The sequence below is a fragment of the Microtus ochrogaster genome, chromosome 16, assembly GCF_000317375.1.
Source record: "Microtus ochrogaster isolate Prairie Vole_2 chromosome 16, MicOch1.0, whole genome shotgun sequence".
In the NCBI taxonomy this organism is placed as follows: Eukaryota; Metazoa; Chordata; class Mammalia; order Rodentia; family Cricetidae; genus Microtus; species Microtus ochrogaster.
Window position 1 is genome coordinate 29242252 of NC_022018.1, and position 16943 is coordinate 29259194.

Here is a 16943-nt window from a genome sequence, read left to right on the forward strand (position 1 = left end):
GAGAGAGAGAGAGAGAGAGAGAGAGAAAGAGAGAGAGAGAAAGAGAGATAGACAGACAGATACAGACACACACACACAGAGGGACAGACAGACAGACAGACAGACACACACACAGAGAGAAAAAGAGAGAGAGAGAGAGAGAGAGAGAGAGAGAGAGAGAGAGAGAGAGAGAGAGCAATTTTCTAAAGTATGTTATTTTCTTATTCTTTAAATCCTGTGTTTCTGTCAGAGAAGAAAATCATGGCTAGGAGGCCAAGGATGTCTGAATGAAACCTAAGATGTGTCTGCAAGCAAATATCCTGTCCGGGACTTCATTTGCAGACCCCAGGTCCTAGTGTGTGTGGATGAGGATGTGGGTGTTTTGGTTTGGCACTGATGGAAAGTTGTTACAAAGACAATTATCCTCAACACTGTGTATTACGGAGAAGCCTAGCTCTAGCCCTGCATTATCTGAAATATAAGGCTTCTTGACCATTCTGGGTATTTTTACCATTAATGTTATGGTTAGCAGTTGGGAGACAGAGTCACATTTCTCTTCAGGGATTTTCTTATAATGCTTCATTTACATTTTCCTGAGGCTTTATAGAATCAAAGGAAAAATGCTTTTTGTCAGGTATAGATAGTGGCACATGGCTCTAATCTCAGTCCTGGGAGGTAGAGATGGGGAGGTCAGAGTTCAAGGCCATACTTGGCTACATAGGGGGTAGCAGGCAACCCAAGACTATGTGTGGCTCCGCTTTGACAAGCTGAAGCAAATAACCAATCCAAATAAAGCAAAACTACAGAAAAGGTGCCCATGTTCTCTAGGTAATGCATAGTTCTTGAACAAAGTTCTCCTGTTAACTTCTTCAGGACCATTTACCTCAACTGAAGCAACATCAAGTTTCAAGATGTCCCTGTTCCTCCCTATGGAAACATCAAGCCCCGGTCAGTTAGATTTACGGGGTAAATTTGTGCACTGATTTTTTTTTTTTATCTTCAAACGGCTAAAGCTTTTTGGGGTTATTTAAGCAGGGCTACCCCATGGGACCTTTAAAGAGATACACTCACTTTAGACACCTGTAACAGAATCAAGCTTAAACATGAGACAGTGAAGGACCTGGCCAGACCGAGGAAAAAGCACAGGACAGAGAAATCGTGGATTCCACAGCTTCCCAAGTGTAGCAATAAAGACAGAGCTGGACCTCTGAGGCCCAGAGTATCTGCAAACACAGATAAGAAACTCAATGAAGAAATGAGCCAGCTAAAACCTTTTTGTGAATCTACGCTGCAGGACTTAGGGAACACTCAACATTTCAGATATGGGATGACACTTTTTTTTTGAAATATTTTACTTTTGGAATGTTTGTATGGAACCCCCTCCAACCTAGATCCAGACCTAAGCAATTCCCCTGAACATGAAAAGTGAGTCTTATGGATGGCAGACTCTTCTCTTCCCCCAAAGACAGAGGATACATTTGTCATGTTATAAACCAGCAATGGGTGTATCTTAATTATTCCATTCCTAGAAGAGTCTCCACCCCCTTTACGCAGCTGTATTTAGAAAAGGATAAGGCAAATGGAATTCTCAGGAAACCCGAACATAAAAGGTAGACACAAAACATTCCTCTCTATGCGTCCTTGCTCTTTTTGCTCTCACAGGTGCTAGTCACTCAGCTACTGCACCCCAGTTCCAACCCCCTCATAGTCCCAGCCTTCCAAGATGGAAATGATTCCAGCCTGGGAGAATTTTTCACCTTTTATGTTGTATTGGGTTAGCCTCTTAAACTCTTGGGGTTGTTGTAGTAACTGCCCCCTACCCTGGCACGCCAGGGAAGGGAAGGAGATGACACAGGCAAGACGCATGTACAAGTGAATGACAGATCTATGCACCCTTGCTGCTCTGAGGCAGTGTGTAATATGGGACTCTAGCTTCTGAGCATTAGTATCCCCATCTAGTTGTAAACTGTCACCAAAGACTACTTTTTTGTATTCATAGGTGGACTGTATTTAGAAGCAAGAGGTGTGTGTGTGTGTGTGTGTGTGTGTGTGTGTGTGTGGTTAGGACAAACTGCACTGTATATGTCACCTCTTCAAAGCAGGGCTCTGTATACTAACAAAGGAATGGTCATTTTTGCCCCCTGAATAACGTCTCCTTGGTGTCTTAGGTACCCATTTCTGCTGATTTAAAACAAGCCTGGGAATGGAGGTCAGCACTCCCTACACGTGAGCTCCCACTGAGGGTCCGTATCAACTCTTTCAGCCGGCTAGCACCCAGCCCTTGTTGAGAGAAAATTCATTTACACTTTCTAAGTCAGTCCCTAAGAACAGCCTTACCTGTAAGCCTGTAAGCGGACTTTGCTCCGGAGTGGAACTGCTCAGGGCGAGGGGCACAGCTCCAAGGACTGGCAGGGCTGCTCCAGGCAGGTCTTCTGAACTTCTGATTGCTTGGGGTCGCAGCTTTGTCTTCTCTGGTATTGTTCGTAGGTGGGTTGTGATATTTCCTCTCTATGGAAACCGCTCCACTCCCCTGTGCACATATATATAAAAGTGACAGATCACAGGGTGGATCGTAATCCCAGACGTGGTGCCTACATTAGGGTGAGATTTCATTTAAAATACAACTAGAGCCAGCTGTCTACGTCACAGAGATGACAGGTACTCGGGAGACTGCAACCTCTCCTGCCTCTCCCTTCTCTAGTCACCTCCTTCTTTTTTTCCTGTCCAGGCAACTTGCTTCATTAATTAAATAACAAAAGAAGTCAAACAATAACAGATCCCAGAGCTCAGGTAAGCGGAGAAGCAGTGTCTTTGGACAGGATTTCATGACTGATATTAATTCCGGCTGACTCCAGCTTCTCTTACCTCTCACTCCAGCTAACCCTCCCATTGGAAATCTGGGGCCAGAAACTGCTTTGCAAGCAGAGAAGGTGGTTTGGAGTTCATCTGTTGCCCTGTCCTTTTGTGGGCTCTGTGAGTGTTAGCTGGCTGCTCACACAGCTCATTATCATTGTTTGTGTTGGTCAAATATTCCGGGGTCCAGAGCGTTTTAATAGGAAATCACTTAATTTTTACTAGTTTATGCACCCAGCATTAACTGGACACCTACTGTGCTCCTGGTATTTTTCAGATGCTGAAAATTAAGCTAAGGCTAGTCTAGAAAAGAACAAGAGAGAGAGAGAGAGAGAGAGAGAGAGAGAGAGAGAGAGAGAGAGAGAGAGAGAAAGGGGGGGGGGATCAGAAAACAGAACTTGATTACCAGGCAGCAAATGCCATTGTTTAGAAAGTAGCAGGACTGCCCACTGGAGAGTTTCCTGTGCTCTGTGAGAGGAAAGCAGAAGTGCGCACCCAGGAGGGCAGTCATCTGGTGTGGACTGAGCTAAGGGAGGGAGTCAGCTGGGAAGGAGTCAGACAGAAAGAAGCTAGGAGCTGATCTACACTGAGAAGTGTTTGGAGACTTGTTTAAAGAGTAAACATCACTTAATATGTCCTAGGAAGGAGCTGGAGAGATGGTTCAGTGGTTTAGAACACTTGACTAGCCTTCCAGAGGTTCTGAGTTCAATTACCAGCAACTTCATGGTGGCTCACAACCGTCTGTAACGGGATCAGATTCCTTCTTCTGGTATACACATAAAGTACATGAATAAATAAATTTTTAAAAAAATATATCCTAGAAGATGTGGAGGGGAAGGATCCAGACAGGTGACCCTTAGTTCATAGATGACGAAATTGAGACCATGAGAATGAACTTATTGCTACCACCTAGACTCTGCATCACAGAGTCAGGATGAGAATGAAGCACAATACTTTTTCTAATCCACCTTAGACCTTGTGTCGAGTAGATTTTAAAGGAGCCATGTGACTGGTTGGGTCTCCATGGCAAAACCAGAGGCCAAGGCCCAGATGAAGGTTCCTTAGTTGGAATTCTTCTAGGTCAATGATTTTCATCCTTCCTGTTGCTGCAGCCCTTTAATATAGTTCCTCATGTTGTGGGGACCCCAACCAAAAAAATCGTTTTTACTGCTACTTCTTAACTGTAATTTTGCTGTCTGTGTTTTCTGATGGTCTTAGGTGGCCCCTGTGAAAGGGGTTTGAGAACCGCTGCTCTAGGTGATGAGCTAGGTGGTCTTCTTAGATGATCAAGACCTTTCGGTGTCCTCAGATATTTAGGAGAAAAGTAGAGAAGAAAGAGAAAGGGGGAAGGGGAAAGGCAGAGACTACCTCTTCAGAAGAATGGCAAACACAGAGAGAGAGATGGAGAGAAGGCAAGAGATCTACGTACCTCAGTGGAAAGGGGGAAATTGGGAGTGGGTAGTCTCTTAAAGGGACAGGGTACCCAGGTAACAGGGCAGGTCAGCAGTTTTATTATTACAACACCTAAGACATATATATTCTTTAAAAGATTTATTTATTCATGTCCTTTTTGTATACACCAGAAGAAATCTGATCCCATTACAGATGGCTGTGAGCCACCATGTGGTAGCTGGGAATTGAACTCAGGACCTCTGGAAGGAGCAGCAGAGGTGGGCACCTCAGCCTTAATCCTCCAGAATGAAAACTACCAGACCCTGTAATTGGTCATTAATTTGGATCTCAAAAACATAGAACAGTCTATACTCAAGTTAGAGACCTCTCTAGATTCTATTGCTGAGGTTGCCTTATAGAATTGGAAGAGGTCTGCACCCCCTCTTCATGCAACAAGGAGGCCTGTGTGCTGCCCTGGGGAAAATAAATGCTGTTTCTATGTCAATCACTCTGGGGTAATTAGAGATTCAATGGCCTTGTTAAAAAAAACAAACAAACAGATTAATGACAGTAAACAGAACACTCACACTGGAAGCTGAATGGTATGAAAACTTGTTCTACCGGTCTTCTTGGTTAGCCACTTTCCTTCCAGCTCTGGCAGCCCCCCTAATGAGCTTGCTCCTAGAACTTCCTCTCAGCCCCTGCCTCATCAACAGACTAATGGCTTTTATTCAAAAACAGGTCAATAGTGTTCAACTATTGAGGTCCCAATATCAACCCCTTGAACCTCTGGACAGAAAAGACCCATGATTGAGTCCTGTCATCAGTACTTGTGAAGAGGCAAATGTAGGACCCAGGGCAGCTTGGTACACACCTTCCAAGACAGGCCTTATAGACCAACAGGAAAGTAGGCTTGAGTCTTAGTTTACCATAACACAATACCTGATTCCGAGAAAGACCACCAACTGAGACCACCCATGCTCCACCCAGGAGCAGACCATCCAAAGAAATTCCTAATGTTCTAACTACTGTAAATAGGATCACTTGGTGTTGCTCAGCCCAGCATACAACCATTCCCTTTTCACCAGGGTACCCCTGGACAAATATCAGCTAACCAGGGGGCCTGAACCTTAGAAATCCCTCTGCTATTATAAAAACCCCACCCCAACTGTGCTCAGGGCTCTTCAATCGCGCCAATATGTTGGACACATGGAGAGTCTGAGTTCATGAACTTGTGTATGAATAAAAGCGCTTTGCTTTTATTCAATAAAAGCTCGGTCTCCTTGTTGGCTTTTAGGGGACTATGAGGATCTGGGTATAACATGAAGAGACACCATGACCATGGCAACTCCTATAAAAGAAAACATATAATTGAGGGGGCTCGCTTACAGTTTCAGAGGTTCAGTCTATTATCATCATGGTGGAGAGCATGGTGGCTGCAGGCAGACATGGTGCTGGAGCTGAGAGTTCTGCATCCTGACTCGGAGGCAACATGAAGCCTACTGTCAGTCACACTGAGGAAAGCTGGAGCAAAAGGGACCTCAAAGCCTGCCCCTACAGTGACACACTTCCTCCAATAAGGCCACGCCTCCTAATGGTGCCACCCCCTTTGGGGGCCATATTCTTTTAAATCACCACACCGGGGGGAGCATGGCAGGTGTAGTGTAGGTATACACTTTTGTTAAGGATGTAAACCTCACTAAGTAATCATTTGCTTTACAGCTTGAAGGACAGCCCTGAACAACACAAAGGTGATTAGTGGGGAAAGCTCCCCAGGTATCACTTAGACATGAAGAAGTGGTGGTTTCCTCTCCCACCCTCTGCTGAAGCCTTCGCCAGACTTGCTGCTGATCTTGCAAGTCTCTCTGGCCTCTGTGAGCCATTAGGATCTTTTATGAGTTCAGCAACAACATTTAGAATGTTGTTTAAGGGAGAAAATACTCTGTGGAGGGCTGGGGTGAGAAGAGAAGAGAAAGCTACCCACTCTCATGTATGAGTAGAAATGGCTTTATATTTATAACGTTCATTTTCCAGTGTGCCCAAAGTGCTTAGATTAACAATGTAACTACTAAAATCCGAGCTTGTCGTAGAGAAAAGGGAACAAGACATTAGGGAGCTGTAAGGAAGTTTCACAGATATAGAAGATTTTTACCTTGGAGCCAAGACAGTGAAGTTTCCATTTCTGCCTCTTCCCAGACCAAGACGTAATATTTTAGCATAAAAATTATGATGAGTTGAAGGCAATTAAGAAAAGGCCTTAGAAAAGCTCTCTATCCCCTCTGTTATTTGCCTGTCTCATTTTCCCCCCCAACATCTTGAGGCTCTGTTATGAGCGTGCCCCTTGCTGATTACCTCTCCTTACCAACTGACAGTTTTGCCATTATACGATTTTCTTCATCTTTGGTAACATCTACATTTCCCTTTATCTTTCCCTTCTCAAGGTCCCCCCTCTTCTCTTGGGGCAGAGTCTCATTATTACAGCCCAGTCTTCTCTTGAACACTCAGTCCTCATCTCTATCCCCAGAGTACTGGGACTACAAGTGCAGCTCTGAGCGCAGCTCTGAGCGCAGCTCACGGGGATACTCTTTTTTTCTTCAAGTTCATTTTCACTGATTTTTTTTTTTAATGCTGAGCATCAAATTCAGCACGACGTAGTGTTTCCCAGATCATCTAGGGCCACAGTGTGAGACTCTGTCTCAGAAAAATAGAAATAAAATAAAGTCTTGTCTGCTGGTACTGTCTTCCTGAGGAGAACATGGCTATTCTCTCCTAAAAAGATGAGGAAACACAAGAAGCACATGGTGCGGAACTCCGGTTCCTTCTCCGTGGGTATGAAGTCTCTGGATGCTGTAAAATCATCCTCAGCTGTGCATGAACTGTGGTCTTGTGTGCTGCCTCTTCCATGGTCCTCTAGTAACAACAGGAGGGAAAACAGAAAGTGGTACGATGAGCACCACGATTTGAGATGACTGGGAAACCATTCCAATAAACACATTTGAATTTTGAAGTCTCTCTTCCTCCTGTCTATCTGTCTGTCTTTCTATTTATTGATCTATTTATTTAGTCTATCATCTACAGTTTCATTTTCTTTGTCAAAATTCGGGCACTTAAAATTGCATTGGCACCCATCACTTCTTTTAGACTGCACCTTTCCAGAAAAATAGTCTATTTGGGGTGGTCATAAAACTGCCATAAATGCTCTGCTTTGGAATCAGACAGGCTGACTGCTTTATCAAACCCTGCAGTGGTGAACACGGATGATCTCTTGCCGGTTACCTGGACTCTTTATATTTTGGATTCTCTTGGAAAAGGAGAGCCACTGCACCCGTGGGTCCTGTTCCTGAGAGACTTAAAGGAGATGTCAGTGGTAGGACCAGCACAGGATCTCACCCAGCACGAAGTGATTTCCTCCTTCCCTTTCGGCAAAATTAAAAAGTCCATCAACTAAAGCAACAGAATACCCAAGTTCTCTCTACTCTTTACCCTCCTCCAGACTGTGAACATGGAGACCATGGCTTTCTTTTGTTCCCATTTACATTTCTTCGGATTAAAGATATGGTCATTTTTTTTCAGACAGCCTTGGCAGCCGAGCAAAAATTTTCTGAAATGATTTCACTAAGAATTTGGAAATGCTCATTTAATATTTTCTCTAGTAATGTGTGTTCTCTGGATTTATTCTAAAAATCAAAATGAGTATAAGGTATTCTTGCGTATGTTCCGAAATCTTCGTGTTAAAGATCATGGTTAAAAGTGGTAAATGCAGGGACGGGGAGACAGCCCAGTTGGCAAAATGCTTGATTTGCAGGCAGTTAGAACCTGAGGTCAATTTCAGAACCCGTATAAACAGGCAACAACAACAACAAACACCGAAAGCGAGGTAGGGTAGCATGCCTTGTCATCCCAATGCTGGGGAGGCAGAGGAAGGTGGATCGTGTGACTATGTTGCTAGCTACCCTACGTGGCCAGTTACAGGTCACTGACAAACGCTGTCACAAAAAAAGAAAACCCCTGGCTGGCACTTTTTCTTGGGTGAAATTTTGGATTTCAGCATGTTAGGTAGGTACTTTTCATTCAGAATATGGTGTGTGCCTAAGCAGGCAAGCGGTTTGATATCGATAAACCTGAGTTTCACTTGATGTGGCTAAGATGATGAAGTATGCAAAATAAAAACATTAAAGAATATTTTTGTTTGCAGAAGACAGAAGTAGACTTTTAAAATAGCATGATCCCATTTGATATAAGTATTTTTAAAGAATGTTTTTGATGGCAATTAGACAGCTTACAGTGAATAAAGGTACCCATGGCCAAGACTGATGACTGGGATTGGTTTCCCAGACCCACACGATGGAAGGATAGAACCAGCTTTCAAGAGTTGTTCTCTGACATCCACATGTAGGGCATGAAACGCACACACACACACACACACACACACACACACACACACACATTAAAAATCCCGAAAGAACCCTTAAAGTGCTGGGATGGAACCTAGGTCTCCAGTATGCTAAGAAAGCACCGTGTCAGTGAGGTGCAGCTTCCGTTCACTGTTTTTCTATCTTCTGAGTTTATGGTTCATTTTATATAGATTTTTTTTTGAGACAGGGTTTCTCTATGTAGCTTTGAAACCTGTCCTGGAACTCACTCTGTAGTCCAGGCTAGCCTCAAACTCAAAGAGATCCACTTGCCTCTGCTTCCCAAGTGCTGGGGTTAAAGGTATGTGCTACCACTGCCCGGCTCATAGGATTGTTTTAATAAAAAAGAATCACCAAGGAGCAGAATTGTTAGTTTTGAACCAATTAGATTTACCCCCTCTCCATTTTCTCTTCCTGGAAATGAGCAGCCGTCTGGGGAGATGGGAGCTTTAGGCTTCTGTGAAATATTTCTAGGAGAGAATGATTTGGGAGTGGATTTAAGAGGAGACAGATGGGGCAGAGTTTCAGGCTGCTTTCTACACAGTCAATAGCATTCCGGCTTTTCTCTGTTTTGTATAATAGGATTTTGTACAAAATTGTGTTTGGAACACAGCTTTGATTACTAAATTAAGTTGAATAACATAAGCCCAAGCCAAATCCAAATAAACAATTCCTCCAGCCACAATTTTGAAAATACTATGACTGAAAAAACATTGGAGCAATGCAGGAGAAATATGGTGCTTGGGGTGGTTGTATATGTATATTTGTATGCATGTTGGTGTATGTATTTCTGTATGTACATGTGTGTGCATGTCTCATGTATATGTGTGTGCCTGTGTGTGTGCATGTAGGCTTATGTCTCTCTCTCTCTCTCTCTCTCTCTCTCTCTCTCTCTCTCTCTCTCTCTGTGTGTGTGTGTTCATGTAGGTGTATATCTGTGCATGTGTGTGTGCAATGTAGTTGTATGTCTGTGTGTGTGTGTGTGTGTGTGTGTGTGTGTAAGACCCTTGCTTGGCTCTCACATGCATTTATTCATCACCACGTGGGAAAGGAGGCAGTTCATTTGAATCTTATGTCTGTGTGATATATGCTTTAGCCAGCTTGCTCTGTGATATGTGGGCTGGGGTCAAACTAATAAAATTACATGTTCACAGTAATCACATCTTATACTGAACAGATATTCTGTAGGGATTTTAAATGTTTCTGAACTTTGAATAAACTTTTCTAGAATCATCGAACATTTGGTCCTACTATCTAAGTCAATCTTTTTTTCAAAAGAGGAAACTGAGATCCAGGTGTGTTAAAAAAACTTAGACAGGATCACACATGGTTGTGTTAGATCTCAGGCCCTGGACACAACTATGTCCTGTGGCTTTGTCTTTTGCAGCAGCAGCTGATCACGAGGGAGGAACTGAGCCTTGCCATGAGAGTGAGTGATTGTTTTAGCCATGGGGCCTATAATTGAAGATAATATTATTAAAATAAGGTAAAGATGAAGGATTATTAGATGTTTATCCAGAAAGACAAGTGTGGGGAGTCAGATGGCATTGTGATTGTATTTTATCTTTAACAATCCAGGAAGAGTGTAGGATTTTATTTTAGGAAGATCTGGTGCCAGGTAAAACAGCAACACCACTAAGAGTTTTTTTTTGATAGTGGAAAACCATGCAAAATTAATTTCTATTGTAGAATTCACAGGAGAACGTGTGTGTCTGCAAGGGCACATGTGTATACGAGTGCAGGAGATTTGTGTAGGGAGCAGGTGCTGATGCCTGGTGTTTTCTTTAATCCCCCTCCACTTTATTTTGGGGGGACAAGATCTCTCGTCAAACATGGAGCTCACCAATTGAGATAGAGTGGTTGCCTTTCGGGTCTTAGGTATCCTCTCTCTGCCTCCTTATGGCTGCAATTACAGGGTTTCCCCACTGTGTCCACTTTTACTATTTGGACTTTGGAGATCTGATCTAAGGTACACATGCTTCTACATATATTTTACCAAATGAGCCATCTCCCTAGCCCCAGCATTACATACCTTTTTTTTCCATTTTATTTTTCTGTTTATCCATGGTTTTCCTGTGTGTATGTCTGTGTACCATATGGATGCAGTGCCCACAGAGGCCAGAAGAGGGCATCAGATCTCCTGGGACTAGAGTTAAAGATGGTTGTGAGCAGCCATGTGGGTGCTGGGTGCTAGGAATAAAACCTGGGTCTTTTGGAAGAGTAGTTAGTGCTCTTACATGCAGAGCTATCTCTTTAGTCCCTGAATGCCCTTTAATAAATCCAATGACTACAAATAAATGTAACTTTGATTCTACAAGCTACCATCTATGTTGCTCCTGTTCCCCGAAGCAAGGAATCTCTAATAGGCTATTCCTGTTCATCCAATATGAACTACTAACCAGTGGCTTTTCATTCTTCCACTTTTCGGTACCGATCATGATTCCACATATTATTCTGAAGCTGAGATGCTATTGGGACTATGGAAATCCTCATCACCTTTCACTCAACTCACCACGTTAAAATATTTTTATTATATTTTAAAATTTTTATTAACTTGGTTATTAAAATTTTTTAAATAAATAAAAACATCTCACATCAAAATTAATAGACTCTAAGCCTATATAAGCCAATAAACTTCTATACAGTTAGAATAGGCATTCAGAGTGGAAGCTGTGGGACTTCCTATTAAATTTTAGACTTTCAATATGGATTGTATTTTATAGACGTAACCCCCATCACCAAAAATATCTGTGACTGAATTAGAAGTATAAAAACAACTAGCTTCATATTTTCTTTCATAATTCATGTCCACTACCTGCATTCAGCCCTTCCTCATCCCCTTCTATTTTGCCTTCCTTGTTCTCTTTTAATGTTAGATGGTGCCCACATGCACACTGGTTTACATCGCTATATATGTATTATTGGCCACCTTCTGCATCCGAGAGAAAACTTCTCTCTCATCTAGTTTTCTTTCTGGGTTTGTATGACCTCACTTGAACATGATCATTTGCTCCTCTTAAGGGTCTCATTTCCCACTCAAGTTCACGACTTCTCAGATTAGTCTTCACAAGCGTTCCTAAAAGAAGCCACCCTCCTTTGCTACTGCTCACCACGGAGGTTCCAGTTCAGTGTGTCTGGGATGGGGGCTTCTGACAAGTTCCCGAAGCTGCCAGTGTTGCTGGCCTTTGGACCACCCCAAGTAGCTGGATCAAAAGTACTTAAAACTAATCACCATAGTGCCTCAGACCTCTGCATTTCATACATACTGTTTCCATGTTCTGAAAGGAGCGATGGATTCTACAATGGTTGGAGAAAGCCAAAGGCCTTACCAAACTATCTGCCCTGGTTCTCTTTATGCTTCACTATTTTCTTGCAGCTATAGGACTATGATTTAGGTGGAGGAAGAAATAGCTTTGGGTCTCTAAAGAAAAAGAAGAGAAAGAACCAAGAGCCAAGGACTGTCTCATCTTGTCTAGATTCCGACATCTACTTTTCCAAGTTGTAGCAGCTTCTGTTTTCTATGCTCAGTAACTGTTATTGTCCTAATTTTCAGAATTATCACAATATACAGTTTAACATTTGCCTATTAAAGCAGACACACTAACAAACACATATACACACTCACCATATGTACATACTTACACACACATACACACTCATAACACATACATACCACATACATACTTACCTTCACACACACAAATCACACATGCATACTTAGATGTAACATAGACAATTTTTAATGAAATACCCTCTTTGGAGGCCTGAAGAGATGGCTCAGCTCATGAAGTGCTTGCTCCAGAAGCATAAGATACCTGAAATCAGATCTTGGAAACTCATAGGAATGTAAGTGTGCCTGTATTCCCAGCCCTGGAGAAATGGAAGCAGTGGGCTCCCTCCTGCTTGCTGACCAGCTAGTGGAGCTCAGGCAGTGGGGTCCAGGTCCGGAGAGAGATGCTGTTTCGAAAAACAAGGATGAGAGTGGAGAAAGACGGTACCTGACAACTTGTACACACCCATATATTCTCACAGCAGTGTATACACCAGAACACACCACACACACACACACACACACACACACACACACACACACACACAATGTATAACAACAGTGGGAAAATTTTAAAGGCTGCTTTTTTATGTTGCCTTAGCGAGTTTTATTTTTCCAATCACTTTCCCACACTCATTTTACACTCTGCATGTCAGGCGGATGGCACACTGAGCCCATGGCATCTTTGAGTTGAGTTTCTTGCTGGAAGAGAAGAAACACCAGACCCTGGCGAGCAGCAGGTGTGCTGGTTGGTCGTAGTATTTGCAGAAGGTCTGCTGACATCATACCTGTATGGAATGCAGAGCAATCTGGGCAGAACTGAGCTGCTAATGAGAACTCCAACCGCACTCTCTGGGCAGCTCACAAGTGAGAATGAGATTTCCCCAAGTGATTATTCATCACTTGCCTTTGACTTGCTCTTCCTTTGTTCCTAGGCTTGTTTTTTTTCAAACATTCAAAGTTCACTTTGAAGACAGCTATCTGCCAGTGATCTGTCTTGTGAAATAAGAGCGTTGACCGTGTGACTCCCTGTTCAGGATGTTTTTGACTCCAGGCTTTCATTTTGGATTTTCTGGTCTCTAGAAGAGTAAAGAATAAGATGAGCAACATCCACCGTTATCTCACCTTCTTAAAATCCACTCCCATATATATTCCCCAAACTTCTGATCAAAGGAAACAACAAACTCTTTAAGCTCTTTAGCGGCCTCACGGATGACACCTTCTACGTCCCTCTTCCTCAGGAGACTGAGTTATAAGTCTAGAGACAACACCTCCTTCAGAGAAGGGAACGGCTGATTTAGCAGACAATGAAGGATCGATTTCTTCAGCCAAAGAAGAAGAAGGTAGTATTTTGGTGTGTGTGTGTGTGTGTGTGTGTGTGTGTGTGTGTAAAAGAGAGAAAGAGAGTGAGAGAGAGAGAGAGAGAGAGAGAGAGAGAGAGAGAGAGCACCTGCTGAGCATGGAGAGACTATTTCCTCAGGTGAGATAAACCCTTGAGACTCTACAGGTTCAAAGTTCTCATCTTCAGCAGGCTCCTCACACCCATTTCCACCCCAGACTAACTGCCAACACCCTCAGATTGGAATTGGAATATTTGCTGTAATTCAACCAACCAAATAATAAGGGTTTTGGTTCTGTTTTCCACAATTTAAGTTCTGTGGCTGTTGGAGAGAAGATTCTCTTCAAGGGCACACTTAGAAACCTTAGACTGTTGATGTGTATCTGGAGCCAGTCAATTTTACCACAAAGTTCTTTGCTTCCTTCACTGTATTTTGAGATGTTAGAGCTCCTTTTCTGGCTACTAGGCTACCTTCCTGATTGAGCAGAGGGCTGTTGTCTGGGACGGTGATCTGTAAGTTTTCCCCCTTTAAATAAATAGCTTCTCTATTGGTCATAATTTCAAACTGGTGTGGGATTGTTTGTGATTTACGCCTTCATACACACTCACTTTCCACAAATATATATATATATATACACACTCACACACATATATTTCATATATATGGGATTTATTAGAATGATTTACTGGCTGTGGTTCAGCTGCCACACTGGCTCTCTATAAATGGAAAGTCCAAGAATCTAGTAGTTTCTCAGGCCACTAGGCTGGATGTCTCAACTGATCTTCAGTGTACACTAAAATCCCAAAGAAGTAGGTTGTAATGCTAGAGGAGGAATGGTCTTGCCTGCAAGCTGAAAGCAAGCAGGCAAAGAGGAATGTCTCCTTCTTCCATATAGGCTTCCAGGAGAAGATGTGGCCCGGATTAAAGGTGTGTCGTTTCCCAGCACAGAGGATTTGAATTAAAAGCGTATTTTACTATGTCTAATAAATCTTCAAACTAAGTAAACATCTCTCACAAGTGTGTTCTCCATTTTTGGATTTTAGTCAATTCCAGATGTAGTCAAGTTGATAACCAAGAATTTATCACATATGTATAAAATAATAAAGAAGAGATCATGGATTTAAGAGGAGTGTCGGGAGGAGTTGGAGTGGGGAGAAGGGTGAATGAGAGAGATGCCTATACTACTCAAGTATGAAATGCTAAAAAAAAAAATCAACCCCCTAATAACTGTTTTGGAAAAATTAACAACTTGATGTTAAAAAAAATCCAGCATAGCTGAAACAATCTTGAAAAGTGGTTACAAAGTTTAATGATTTACAGTGCCTGAGCTTAAGACTTGGGTCAGGTTTTTATCTTTCCAGTACTCTCGCTTAGTACTCTCCTCCTTGATCCTCGCAACCCAATCACTCATGTTCCCACTCATTTACTGTTTTATAATTACACACACACACACACACACACACACACACACACACACACACACACACGTAATGTTCTTCAACCAAAGGCCCATTTTTCTTCTATCTTCTTTCCTCTCTATCTCTTTTTCCCCAACATTGCTTCCTACTTTCATGTATTTTATTTTTTGTGATCTGATGAATTTAACTAGGGTTGCTTCATGAGCATAAGTAGGATTATTTGTAACAGTGGACATACCACTGGGGAAGATAATATTTGAGACTTGGGAGAATGGCTCCAGAAGGCTATTTGTTTTTGCTTTGGGTCAAAGACACAAAACAGCCCAAACCTTAGCTTGATTTATAATTCCATTTTTGGGTCAAGGAACTCAAGCTGTGGTATAATAAACTCAAACTTTTCCTGAAGGGTCTTCATGTACAACTCTTATGGAGTCACAGTGAACCCCTGACAAATCTTCCATCTCAACTCACTTAGTGAGTTAAAAAAATTAAATAAAGAGATTCATCTCTGTATCAGTGCATTTGAAATAACAGGAACTTAGTAATTAACAGTAACAAAATGAATCACACTTTTTGTAGCTATTGTATTGTAAGGGAAAAGACATGAATGAAAGAACAGAATGTAGAAAAAAGATCACTGAGAGATCACTAAGAAGCAAAAAACTTTAGCCATGGATTGATCACCATAGGACTTTGGGCCACCTTGAAGTGTGTATTTTCCATACATCAATTTCTTTACTCCTCTTAATATCCCTACAGGGTAGAATATAACCATCCTATCTTAAATAGATGGAATGATGAATGATTCCCCAACAATTTCCTCTAAATCTTTCCTTAATCTCTCTGTCACTTATTACTTCCTTCTTAAAACAATCTCTTGGTTCTGGAACACTACTCTCAGCTGGTTCTTGATCTTTCCTGGCATCTTAGAAATACAGTGTTCTTCACAGAATTCTTTGCTTTTTTCTTAAAGATATGTTCTATTTTTAATTGTATGTATCTGTATGGGGGTATGCACATTTAAGTGCAGGTGCTTGAGAGACCAGAAGAGGGCATTGGATCCTCTGGAGTTGGAGTGACTGGTGGTTGTGAGCTGTCTGCCGTAGGTACTGGAAACTGAACTTGGATCCTCTGCAGAAGCAGAACGTGCCCTTCACTGCCAACTTCAGCTTGCACAGAATTCTCATACTCACATTCCAGCTTGTCTTGTTCTTTGCATCTTCCTGGGAGGATGCTGTGTAAGCTGAAGCTTCTTCTGCTGTGTGACAACTCATCCTGAGGTTTCAGCGCAGGCATTTCTTTGCGGAGAGCCCAAGACCACATACCTAACAGCCATCTAGATATGACTGTTCTAGAAGCAGGTCAAGTGCAGAGTTTTCAAAACTGCATCTCTTATCTTTTCTCAAACTGTAACTTTTTTTTTTTTTGGCTCTTTATAACAGCCATGCATACTATTTCAATGGGTTTTGAAGCCATTATTTTCAAACAGGTTTTGGGGGCAAAATAGTGGGGCTGAAATGTAAGTCATGGGTTTTGGGATGGAAAAAATACCCTCAAAAATGTCCAAAAGCTGAATTTTGGTATTTCTCTCTGCAAGAAACTGCCTTTATTTAGAAAAATACTCTGAGGTTTTGGAACAGAATGTCAAAAGCCCAAGCTTGAGTTTCAGGTTCTATACAAGGTAAGGGAAACAAAAAAGGGCTCAGAAAGAGATCAAAATGTGTAGAAGGAGGGGTATAATATTGTGTTGCAAACACACTAAATAAAAAAGTGTAAAAATTAAATGTGTAGAAGGAGGGGTACAATATTGTGTTGCGCACACATACTAAATAAAAAATGTGAAAATTAAAAAAGTTCTCTCACTTAAATGTGTGTGTCTGTCTTTCTCTCTGCCTCTGTCTCTCTCTGTGTGTCTGTCTGTCTTTCTCTCTGTCTCTGTCTCTGGCTCTCTGTTTTTCTCTCTCTGTCTCTGTCTCTCTCTCTGTCTCTCTCTGTCTCT

The 16943-nt window shown here is 42.1% G+C and overlaps 1 protein-coding gene and 1 pseudogene across 1 annotated transcript in view; one reads left to right on the top strand and one right to left on the bottom strand.

The window, feature by feature from the left end:
- Ucn3 (urocortin 3) overlaps positions 1 to 2647 on the bottom strand; it is an 8656-nt gene extending 6009 nt beyond the window's left edge. The window contains exon 1 of the mRNA XM_005354907.3: positions 2325 to 2647. The gene's annotated coding sequence lies outside the window, so the exon portion shown is untranslated. The remainder of the gene's footprint in view (positions 1 to 2324) is intronic.
- A 4354-nt stretch (positions 2648 to 7001) lies between these two features.
- Positions 7002 to 16943, top strand: part of LOC101993818 — a 90299-nt pseudogene continuing 80357 nt past the window's right edge.